The 12,665-nt window shown below is 40.0% G+C and overlaps 1 long non-coding RNA gene across 1 annotated transcript in view; it reads left to right on the forward strand.

Moving 5' to 3' along the window:
• Positions 1-11,958, forward strand: part of LOC125964012 (uncharacterized) — a 197,104-nt gene extending 185,146 nt beyond the window's left edge. The window contains exon 2 of the long non-coding RNA XR_007476504.1: positions 10,859-11,958. This is a non-coding gene — a long non-coding RNA (uncharacterized LOC125964012). The remainder of the gene's footprint in view (positions 1-10,858) is intronic.
• Positions 11,959-12,665: the final 707 nt, after the last annotated feature.

The raw sequence follows: 12,665 nt of genomic DNA on the forward strand, positions 1-12,665 counted from the left end.
GTGCTTGTAGATCCCTGTACTTTTGCATCAGGGCACTTATCACAGTTTATAATTATACTGTCTGTTTGGCTTTTTTAAAAAATCCCTGTGCACCACCTAGATTGGAAGCTCCATGAGAGCAGGGACCTTGCCTGTGCCACTCACCTCTATATTCCCAGAGTTGTTACCGGTGTCTGACACATGGTAGAAGCTCAGTAAAGGTTTGATGAATGGGTCAAAAAGAAAAAATGAATGAATGAAACTTTTGATTCAGGTTGTGACCACTTCTCATCACTTATGAGAGGGAGAAAGTATTAAGACCATAATCTACCTGCTTTTGGCTCATGAGAGACATAGGGAATTAGGTGATAAGGCTGCTCACACTCATAGCAGGTGCTTAGTAAAAGTTTATTGAGAATAATAAGCATAATTTTCATTTGTTGAGGATGAATTGCTATAGATGTGCTGGTCTCTTCCTAATTTTCACTGAAGTACCAATTACAATAAGGGATAGTCACAGTCTTTTGCTGAGTCCCTGCCCTGTGCTAGGCATGGTGCTAAGTAATACACCTATAGTATTTGACTTGATCCTAATGACCCTACAAAGAACGTGTTATTAACCCCACTTTCCAGATGAAAGAATCTAGGCTCAAAGTAGTTAAGACACTTGCAGAGATTCAAAATCAGTTCTGTCTGATCTGAAAATCAGTGCTTTCAATAACTATGTAATTCTGGTTTCACATTTTCTTTTTAGAACTTAGGATCTTGAAGAGAACAATTTTCCTTGTGAACATTTGATGGTTCCCCTTTGTCTTAAGGAGGCGAATGACCAGGAAACTCGGTATATACAAGCATTAATCCACCAAGCATTACAAGAAATCCCTTCAGTCCTGAAAGTTCTTTGGAAGTAAGGGTGCCAGGGGACAGGTGATAATATTAGGATATTTTGGGACCTGAGTGGGCAGAGTGTTTTTTCAGAATCCCAAGGTGCCTTCCTTGGTGAGTCATAAGTTGAGGCTGTGGTGAGATGTAGGACAAAAGACCCAGTCCCTGCCTTTGAGTATCTGTTGGTCTTGTTGGGCGAGACTGGATATGCATATGAGAAGCTCTAGGAAGGAGAGTCTGAGTCAGGGATAGCTCCTGTGGGACAATGGAAACAGAGCCATCCATCTATCTATCCATGCAACCAACCAACCAACCCAACCATCCAATATTCAACAACTCTTATGTGCTAGGTTCACACTCCAGTGAGCAAGGTAATCATGGTCCATGACCTCAAGGAGCCTGTGGGCTCTTGGGTGGGCCAGGGTCCCAGATGTGTGGTCCCATTATATCACTGACTCCTCTTAATGGTCTCACCCCACCCAGGAAATAACTGCATAGTATAATTGTTCATATAGAACACATGAGGAAACAAGTTCAGGGAGGTTAAGTAAGAAATTAACTCTTACTCAAAGTCCTGCAGGTGGAAAGTGGCATAAGGATACCAATCTAAGCCTCATCCGTACTGCAAGTATTGCATAAAACTGAAGCTAGACGTTTGCTAAATTTCATGGAACTTCAGCTAGATTGATCCTGTTCACCTGAACATCCTGCCCAGGATGAATGGTGGTACCATTGAACAATTCCACTGCTTATCAAATGTGTGATCTCAGAGAAGCTTTCAAGCTCTTGGTAAAATGAAGGTGATAATAGTACTTCTCTTGTGGGATTCTTGTGAGGATTAAGTGAGTTAATATATGTAGGTGTTTAGACTAGTGCCTGGCACATGTTATATAAGTGGTGGCTATGATGTGGTTCTCTTGACAGGTATTTGAGAAGAGTATTTGTTTGTGTGAAGAAGATAATGAATTAAGCTTGGAACATGTAGAGCAAACACTTAGAGTTTGCATCCAGCTGGGTGTGAAACCAGTTTAATGTCCATATTGTCCACTTGATGTTATGCGCCATGAGGTCAGAGATTGTCTGGGTCACCCCTGTACCCACAGCACGAGAACAGTGCCTGACACACAGAAGGTACTTGATATTGATTTATTGGATAAATGAATGAATGAATATGTGAATGCATGGTAGGCATTATTTAGGATATAAGTTATACATGGATAAAATAATGAAATAAATAAGTACCCCCTCTGTCCCCCGGCATGAAGGACACCAGCAGATATGAGATAGAGAGGTATGTGAGTGAGTTTGGGCTTCCTGCAGAGACTCCAAATGATGTATGGCCTCCAGGAAGAAGTAGGGTCATTCTCTTTCCAGTTCTTACATGAGCTGTCATTCCAGGGCCCTGAGATGTCCTAGGGCAGGGCTTGCCCTGGAGTTCTCTGCCAGCCAAACTATGTTGCCAATCCTCATGGAAGTAAAGGATCTTTCTTCCTGTCCTTTGACTTCAAACTGGGGTCAAAGGCCTTAGGCTGGTGTAAAAATAAATAAAGGCCCTGAACAGACGAAGGTCATTCTGTAGACAGCCCTCACTGTAAACATTGGCCTTCCCTTCCTCTAGCCTGAAGCTTCCAGGTACTTCCCTGGGCCCATCATGACCTCACTTGGCCTAACGGCCTGGTGGCTGCAGCAGGTCCTGGTGGTCTTGTGGTAAGAGAATGAGGGGCTTCTGAGGGAAGTCAGAGGTAAGTGACAACTCTGAAAATGTGTGTATATGCATACTCAAGGTTATGATACATTTTACTTTTATAAAGGATGTACAGTACCCAATTTACAAATAATAAAATATAAATGCTTTTATTGTAAATTTCACATAGCCAGTTGATTCTCAGAAAATGCATTCGTTGATTTATTCAGAACTCTTGTATCTAGAGTCAACCATGGTTGCAATTGGATAACAAGAACAGTTTTGACATGAATGTTCATTGAGATTTTCATTAACAAGTTAAGACGAAAGTGAAACAACAAAGAGGTTGGAAATCACTCATTTGTCAATAGTGTGAATGACTTTTTTCCTGAATTCGAAAGAATATTGCCTCAGTTTTTTGTGCTCATCACCATGGAACAGATATAGACTTGACAGCTTTAAGTATAATCTGCATTATTAGCATAGCTTTCTTTCTTTTTTTTCTTCTTTTTCTTTTTTGCGGTACACGGGCCTCTCACTGTTGTGGCCTCTCCCGTTGCGGAGCACAGGTTCCGGACGCGCAGGCTCAGCGGCCATGGCTCACAGGCCCAGCTGCTCCGCGGCATGTGGAATCTTCCCAGACCGGGGCACGAACCCGTGTCCCCTGCATGGGCAGGCGGACTCTCAACCACTGCACCACCAGGGAAGCCCCAGCATTGCTTTCTTAAATCTAGACAATCAACAGATCCATAAATTAAGTCTTGATTTGTAGCATTTTCAAATTTCTGTGATATAAATACTCCTACCTTGGCTGATTTCAAGCTGCTAATGTGATGTTGCTGAATATGGGGCTGGGGAAGATGTGCACACCACCATATAGTATCTACCATACACATATGATAGGTGTGAACAGCCTTAGTAGCAAATTCTACTAAACTAATTAGGAAGTGATGAGTTTTGAGTATTTATTACCCTTTTTAAGGTGATATATTTGATCATAAGTTTATATTCTTTATATAATTTAACTTTTAATAAAGGCTGTGTCTAACAACCAGCTCACCAAATTCCTGAAATTTAATAATTGGCTCTCAGGAGTGGGTTGAGCCAGCTCTAGCATGGCACTGACCCCAGCCTTGTCAAAGAAGACAAGGTTAACGGAGTGGGTGGGCATGAGGCCCACAGGTCTGCCTAGCATTGGAGATGACCTGGGACACGTAACTCCTGGGACCACCAGAAAAGGATCACCAAGAGGAAAGAGATCCCCTCTTGTTCAGGAAGAAAAGTAAATTCTCCTGGAACCCCCTTGCATGTTTGAGAAATTCTTCACTCACCCCACTCATAACATCTACTCCTTGGTGTTTCGCATCTTCATGGACCTCCTAGGGTTAAAGCATGCCTAGAATAATATAGTCTGTGATAGTTGCTTGGCTTTTCAAGTGAGCTTTGCAAAGGCAGTGGTCATGTCAGTTTGTCTGCCTCATCAGAGCATTGCCTGCAAATGATTGCATCTTCACTTACAAAACACAGCTGTAGGAATTTTTGTCCTCACTGTATTGGCACTTTCCTTTTGACCTGTGTTTAACGTGGCAGACATTTTGACCTGTGTCCTTTGGCACTGAGGATGCTTTGATTCCATGCTTATAACTGCAAGCATTTAAAGCACCAACATGGTTGAATTTTTGTCAAGAAAGTATTTTTCTTAATTGTCTCATTAAGCCATTTTAATTTCAATATCAGTGTTCAATCAGTGAAACCATTTCTACTTTTTGTCATTTCTTATTTTATCAAAATCAATTTTATAGGGATTCATTCCTTTATGTGAATTTTTACAAGGCAGGCTTTATTTATCAATTGTGATTTATCTGTATCAAATGTAATCATATCAAATTTTAGTTTCTGCCAGAGTGAATTTTCTATTGTGGCTTTATTTCTACTAAGTCCAGTTTTCCGGGTACACATTTGGTTGATCTGAACTTTGTCAGGACAATGTGATTGCCCTGTCAGTGTTCAGTCATTAACACATTTTTCTTTGTGTAGTTTAGCTGTTGTCAGTTTTATTTTGAACTGATTATTTTAAACAAAGTAATGAGATACAAATGCCCGACCACTTTAAGTATCTGTGGAGGCCAGGAGTGGGGCCAGTATAGGCAGACTGGACTAGATATGAATGAAATGCCATGAGCTAAGTTTTCATCCATAGCAGACAAGCAGACAGGCAGATCAATGGTAGTTACCAATGACAAGAACTTTAGAGAAATGGCGCAATGCCATTTTGCATTAAACATGAAGCACGACGATTTTCTAAAACTACCCAAAGCTTGTGAGCCGTGCGTATAATCCCCACTAAGGCATCTCGACCGTGGCAGGCCCTTGGTGCATGTTGGAGGGTATCGAGTTGAATCGGTATGATGTAACCGAAGAGCCTGGGCTCTGGGCCAGGTGATCTGGGGTCTGAACCCAGCTCTGTCACTCCTTGCTGTGTGTACTTGGGCAAGTCCATTTTCATCCCTAGGTGTCAATTTTATCAACTATCAAAACATGGGCTGATCTCTAAAAGTTCATGGACCTTCTTGAAAATCTGAGGAAACCTATGACATCTGCCTTCAGAATTACACACACCCTCATTTTGCACATAACTTCAGAGAGTTCATGTACCCTTTAATGGCTGCCCAAGGATAATGAGTTAAGAAAACCCAGCCCAGATGATCTGTCAGGACCTGTCTGCGGTTGACATGCCAGTACTTAGGTAGGTGATGTATACATGTATGTATACATCTGCCAGGTGATGCCTGAGAGCTGACACACACACTGTTGATGGAATAAAAATGGAGAAATCCTGAAAAGAAGGATCTGGAACCCTTACTATACATGACTGGTTCATTAGTATTTTCATTAATATTATTAAAGTGTAAGAGCATAGACCTGTGGGTTGAGCTGCTTGGGTTAAAATCTCAGCTCTGTGCAAGTTCTTAGGCAAAACACTTAACTAGGCTGGGCCTCAATTTCTGCATCTGTAATATGGGAATATTAATAACTTCATAGGGCTGTTGTGTATGAAACAGCTAGATATTAAATTGTTACTTCTTACTACGTCTTAAATGAACCAATGCTCAGAGAATTTTATATCATAACAAGTGGTAATTGTTACAGTTTGTGGGCTTCAGAGACCATCTAGTTCAACTCTTTCATTTTACCAAGGGAGGATCAGAAGAGGGAAGAGCCTTTCCCGAGGTCACCCAACTCACTGTAGTCAGTGTTGCTCCCTGAAACTATTCTTGGACACTGGGAAAAATGTAAACTAACATGATGATCATCGGCATGCCACTTTTCAAGGCAAGAGGAGGCCTGTCTCCTTGGACCAGATCCCATGTGATTCTGTGCTGTATTTGTAGAGTTCTCTGATGCCAGCTGTTTCTGCTTGTGAGTGTAGAGTGATTCAGGACAGTTTGGACATCAGTGGGTATGATTTTTTTGTTAACGTCTTTATTGCAGTATAATTGCTTTACAATGGTGTGTTAGTTTCTGCTGTATAACAAAGTGAATCAGCTATACTTATACATATATCCCCATATCTCTTCCCTCTTGCGTCTCCCTCCCACCTTCCATATCCCCCCCCCTCTAGGTGGTCACAAAGCACCGAGCTGATTTCCCTGTGCTATGCGGCTGCTTCCCACTAGCAATCTGTTTTACATTTGGTAGTATATATACGTCCATGCCACTCTCTCACTTCGTCCCAGCTTACCCTTACCCTTCCCTGTGTCCTCAAGTCCATTCTCTATGTCTGCGTCTTTATTCCTGTCCTGCCCCTAGGTTCTTCAGAACCATTTTTTTTTTCAGATTCCATATATATGTGTTAGCATACAATATTTGTTTTTCTCTTTCTGACTTACTTCACTCTGTATGACAGTCTCTAGATCCATCCACCTCGCTACAAAACACTCAATTTCACTTCTTTTTATGGCTGAGTAATATTCCATTGTATATATGTGCCACATCTTCTTTATCCATTCATCTGTTGATGGACACTTAGGTTGCTTCCATGGCCTGGCTATTGTAAATAGAGCTGCAATGAACATTGTGGTACATGACTCTTTTTGAATTATGGTTTTCTCAGGGTATATGCCCAGTAGTGGGATTGCTGGGTCGTATGGTAGTTCTATTTTTAGTTTTTTAAGGAACCTCCATACTGTTCTCCATAGTGGCTGTACCAATTTATATTCCCACCAACAGTGCAAGAGGGTTCTCTTTTCTCCACACCCTCTCCAGCATTTATTGTTTGTAGATTCCTTGATGATGGCCATTCTGACTGGTGTGAGGTATGATGATACCTCATTTAGTTCTGATTTGCATTTCTCTAATGATTAGTGATGTTGTGCACCCTTTCATGTGTTTGTTAGCAATCTGTGTATTTTCTTTGGAGAAATGTCTCTTTAGGTCTTCTGCCCATTTTTGGATTGGGTTGTTTGTTATTTTGATATTGAGCTGCATGAGCTGTTTGTATATTTTGGAGATTAATCCTTTGTCAGTTGCTTCATTTGCAAATATTTTCTCCCATTATGAGGGTTGTCTTTCCGTCTTGTTTATGGTTTCCTTTGCTGTGCAAAAGCTTTGAAATTTCATTAGGTCCCACTTGTTTATTTTTGTTTTTATTTCCATTTCTCTAGGAGGTGGGTCAAAAAGGAACTTGCTGTGATTTATGTCATAGAGTGTTCTGCCTATGTTTTCCTCTAAGAGTTTGATAGTGTCTGGCCTTACATTTAGGTCTTTAATCCATTTTGAGTTTATTTTTGTGTATAGTGTTATGGAGTGTTCTAATTTCATTCTTTTACATGTAGCTGTCCAGTTTTCCCAGCACCACTTATTGAAGAGGCTGTCTTTTCTCCATTGTATATTCTTGCCTCCTTCATCAAAGGTTAGGTGGCCATATGTGTGTGGGTTTATCTCTGGGCTTTCTATCCTGTTTCATTGATCTATATTTCTGTTTTTGTGCCAGTACTATACTGTCTTGATTACTGTAGCTTTGTAGTATAGTCTGAAGTCAGGGAGCCTGAGTCCTCCAGCTCCGTTTTTCTTTCTCAAGATTGCTTTGTCTATTCGGGGTCTTTTGTGTTTCCATACAAGTTGTGCAATTTTTTGCTCTCGTTCTGTGAAAACTGCCATTGGTAGTTTGATAGGGATTGCATTGAATCAGTAGATTGCTTTGGGTAGTATAGTCATTTTCACAATGTTGATTCTTCCAATCCAAGTACATCGTATATCTCTCCATCTGTTTGTGTCATCTTTAATTTCTTTCATCAGTGTCTTGTAGTTTTCTGCATACAGGTCTTTTGTCTCCTTAGGTAGGTTTATTCCTAGGTATTTTATTCTTTTTGTTGCAGTGGTAAATGGAAGTGTTTCCTTAAGTTCTCTTTCAGATTTTTCATCATTAATGTATAGGAAAGCAAGAGATTTCTATGCATTAATTTTGTATCCTCCTACTTTACCAAATTCATTGACTAGCTCTAGTAGTTTTCTGGTAGCATCTTTGGGATTCTCTATATGTAGTATCATGTCATCTGCAAACAGTGACAGCTTTACTTCTTCTTTTCTGATTTGGATTCCTTTTATTTCTTTTTCTTCTCTAACTGCTATGGCTAAAACTTCCAAAACTATGTTGAATAACCGTGGTGAGAGTTGCCAACGTTGTCTTGTTCCTGATCTTAGTGGAAATGGTTTCAGTTTTTCACCACTGAGAACAGTGTTGGCTGTGGGTTTGTCATATATGGCCTTTATTATGTTGAGGTACGTTCCCTCTATGCGTACTTTCTGGAGAGTTTTTATCATAAATGGGTGTTGAATTTTGTCAAAAGCTTTTTCTGCACCTATTGAGATGATCATATGGTTTTTCTCCTTTGATTTGTTAATATGGTTTATCACATTGATTGATTTGTGTATATTGAAGAATCCTTGCATTCCTGGGATAAACCCCACTTGATCATGGTGTATGATCCTTTTAATGTGCTGTTGGAATGTGTTTGTTAGTATTTTGTTGACCTTTTTGCATCTATGTTCATCAGTGATATTGGTCTGTAGTTTTCTTTTTTTGTGACATCTTTGTTTGGTTTTGGTATCAGGGTGATGGTGGCCTCGTAGAATGAGTTTGGGAGTGTTCCTCCCTCTGCTATATTTTGGAAGAGTTTGAGAAGGATAGGTGTTAGCTCTTCTCTAAATGTTTGATAGAATTCACCTGTGAATCCGTCTGGTCCTGGGCTTTTGTTTGTTGGAAGATTTTTAGTCATAGTTTCTATCAGTGCTTGTGATTGGTCTGTTTATATTTTCTGTTTCTTCCTGGTTCCGTCTCAGAAGGTTGCGCTTTTCTAAGAATTTGTCCATTTCTTCCAGGTTGTCCATTTTATTGGCATATAGTAGCTTGTAGTAATCTCTCATGAACTTTTGTATCTCTGCAATGTTAGTTGTTACTTCTTTTTCGTTTCTAATTCTGTGGATTTGAGTATTCTCCCTTTTTTTCTTGTTGAGTCTGGCTAGTGGTTTATCAATTTTGTTTATCTTCTCAAAGAACCAGCTTTTAGTTTTATTGATCTTAGCTATTGTTTCCTTCATTTCTTTTTCATTTATTTCTGATCTGATCTTTATGATTTCTTTCCTTCTGCTAACTTTGGGGTTTTTTTGTTCTTCTTTCTCTAATTGCTTTAGGTGTAAGGTTAGGTTGTTTATTTGGGATGTTTCTTGTTTCTTGAGGTAGGATTGTATTCCTATAAACTTCCCTCTTAGAACTGCTTTTGCTACATCCCATAGGTTTTGGGTCATTGTGTTTTCATTGTCATTTGTTTCTAGGTATTTTTTGATTTCCTCCTTGATTTCATCAGTGATCTCTTGGTTATTTAGTGGTGTATTGTCTAGCTGCCACGTGTTTTTATTTTACACAGATTTTTCCTGTAAATGATATCTAGTCTCATAGCATTGTGGTCAGAAAAGATACTTGATACAATTTCAATTTTCTTAAATTTACCAAGGCTTTATTTGTGACCCAAGATATCATCTGTCCTGGAGAATGTTCCATGAGCACTTGAGAAGAAAGTGTATTCTGTTGTTTTTGGATGGAATGTCCTATAAATATCAATTAAGTCCATCTTGTTTAGTGTATCATTTAAAGCTTGTGTTTCCTTATTTATTTTCATTTTGGATGATCTGTCCATTGGTGAAAGTGGGATGTTAAAGTCCCCTACTATGATTGTGTTACTGTCGATTTCCCCTTTTATGGCTGTTAGCATTTGCCTTATGTACTGAGGTGCTCCTATGTTGGGTGTATAAATATTTACAATTGTTATATCTTCTTATTTGACCGATCCTTTGATCATTATGTAGTGTCCTTCTTTGTCTCTTGTAATAGTCTTTATTTTAAAGTCTATTTTGTCTGATATGAGAATTGCTACTCCAGGTTTCTTTTGATTTCCATTTGCATGGAATATCTTTATCCATCCCCTCACTTTCAGTCTGTATGCGTCCCTAGGTCTGAGGTGGGTCTCTTGTAGATAGCATATATATGGGTCTTGTTTTTGTATCCATTCAGCTAGTCTGTGTCTTTTGGTGGGAGGATTTAATCCATTTACATTTAAGGTAGTTATTGATATGTGTGTTCCTATTACCATTTTCTTAATTGTTTTGGGTTTGTTGTTGTAGGTCTTTTCCTTCTCTTGTGTTTCCTGCCTAGAGAAGTTCCTTTAGCATTTGTTGTAAAGCTGGTTTGGTGGTGCTGAATTTTCTTAGCTTTTGCTTGTCTGTACAGGTTTTAATTTCTCTGTCGAATCTGAATGAGATCCTTGCTGGGTAGAGTAATCTTTGTTGTAGGTTTTTCTGTTTCCTCACTTTAAATATGTCCTGCCATTCCCTTCTGGCTTGCAGATTTTCTGCTGAAAGATCAGCTGTTAACCTTTTGGGGATTCCCTTGTATGTTACTTGTTGCTTTTCCCTTGCTGCTTTTAATATTTTGTTCTTTGTATTTAATTTTTGATGGTTTGGTTAATATGTGTCTTGGCGTGTTTCTCCTTGGATTTATCCTGTATGGAACACTCTGTGCTTCCTGGACTTGATTGACTATTTCCATTCCCTAATTAGGGAAGTTTTCAACTATAATGTCTTCAAATATTTTCTCAGTCCCTTTTTTTTCCTCTTTGTCTTCTGGGACCCCTATAATTCGAATGTTAGTGTGTTTAATGTTGTTCCAGAGGTCTCTGAGACTGTCCTCAATTCTTTTCATTCTTTTTTTTAAATTCTGCTCTGTGGTAGTTATTTCCACTATTTATCTTCCAGGTCACTTATCTGTTCTTCTGCCTCACTTATTCTGCTATTGATTCCTTCTAGAGAATTTTTAATTTCACTTATTGTTGTTCATCATTGTTTGTTCGCTCATTAGTTCTTCTAGGTCCTTGTTAAACATTTCTTGTATTTTCTCCATTCTATTTCCAAGATTTTGGATCATCTTTACTATCATTACTCTGAATTGTTTTCCAGGTAGACTGCCTATTTCCTCTTCACTTGTTTGGTCTGGTGGGTTTTTACCATGCTCCTTCATCTGCTGTGTATTTCTCATTTTGCTTAACTTACTGTGTTTGGGGTCTCCTTTTCACAGGCTTCACATTCCGTTCATGCTTCCTATTGTTTTTGGTGTCTGCCTGCAGTGACTAAAGTTGGTTCAGTGGGTTGTGTAGGCTTCCTGGTGGAGGGGACTGGTGCCTGTGTTCTGGTGGATGAGGCTGGATCTTGTCTTTCTGATGGGCAGGACCACATCCAGTGGTGTGTTTTGGGGTGTCTGTGACCTTATGATTTTAGGCAGCCTCTCTGCTAATGGATGGGGTTGTGTTCCTGTCTTGCTAGTTGTTTGGCATAGGGTGTCTAGCACTGTAGCTTGCTAGTCATTGAGTAGAGCTGGGTCTTTGTGTTGAGATGGAGATCTCTGAGAGAGCTTTTGCCGTTTGATATTACATGGGGCCAGGAGGTCTCTGGTGGACCAAAGTCCTGAACTCAGCTCTCTCACCTCAGAGGCTCAGACCTGATACCTGGCTGGAGCACCGAGATCCTGTCAGCCACGTGGCTCAGAAGAAAAAGGAGAAAAGAAAGATAGAAAGAAAGAAAAATAAAATAAAATAAAATAAAGTTATTAAAATAAAAAATATATTGTTAAGAGTGAAAAAAAAGCAATAAAGAAAAGAAAGAAAGAAGAGAGCAGCCAAACCAAAAAACAAATCAACCAATGATAAGAAGTGCTAAAAACTATACTAAAAAAATAAAAATAATGGAGAGACAGAACCCTAGGACAAATGGTAAAAGCAAAGTTATACAGACAAAATCACACAAAGAAGCACACACATACACACTCACAAAAGGAGAAAAATGAAAAAAAAATATATATATAGGGCTTCCCTGGTGGCGCAGTGGTTGGAAGTCCGCCTGCCAATGCAGGGGACGCGGGTTTGTGCCCCGGTCCGGGAGGATCCCACGTGCTGCGGAGTGGCTGGGCCTGTGGGCCATGGCCGCTAAGCCTGAGCGTCCGGAGCCTGTGCTCCACAGTGGGAGAGGCCACAGCAGTGAGAGGCCCGCGTACCGCAAAAAAAAAAAAAATATTATATATATATATATATATATATACATAAACAACACAGAAGAGAGCAACCAAATCAATAAACAATGTACCAATGATAATAAGCTCTAAATACTAAACTAAGATAAACATAAAACCAGAAACAAATTAGATGCAGAAAGGAAACCTCAATACTACAGTTGCTCCAGAAGTCCACCGCCTCAGTTTTGGGATGATTTGTTGTCTCTTCAGGTGTTCCACAGATGCAGGGTATATCAAGTTGATTGTGGAGATTTAATCCACTGCTCCTCCTGAGGCTGCTGGGAGAGATTTCCCTTTCTCTTCTTTGTTCACACAGCTCCTGAGGTTCAGGTTTGGATTAGGCCCCCCCTCTGTGTGTAGGTCGCCTGAGGGCGTCTGTTCCCCCCCGCAGACAGGATGGGGTTAAACTAGCAGCTGATTCGGGGGCGCTGGCTCACTCAGGCCAGGGTGAGGGAGGGGTACGGAATGCGGAGCGAACCTGTGGTAGCGGAGGCCAGT

Source organism: Orcinus orca, chromosome 3 (assembly GCF_937001465.1).
Source record: "Orcinus orca chromosome 3, mOrcOrc1.1, whole genome shotgun sequence".
In the NCBI taxonomy this organism is placed as follows: Eukaryota; Metazoa; Chordata; class Mammalia; order Artiodactyla; family Delphinidae; genus Orcinus; species Orcinus orca.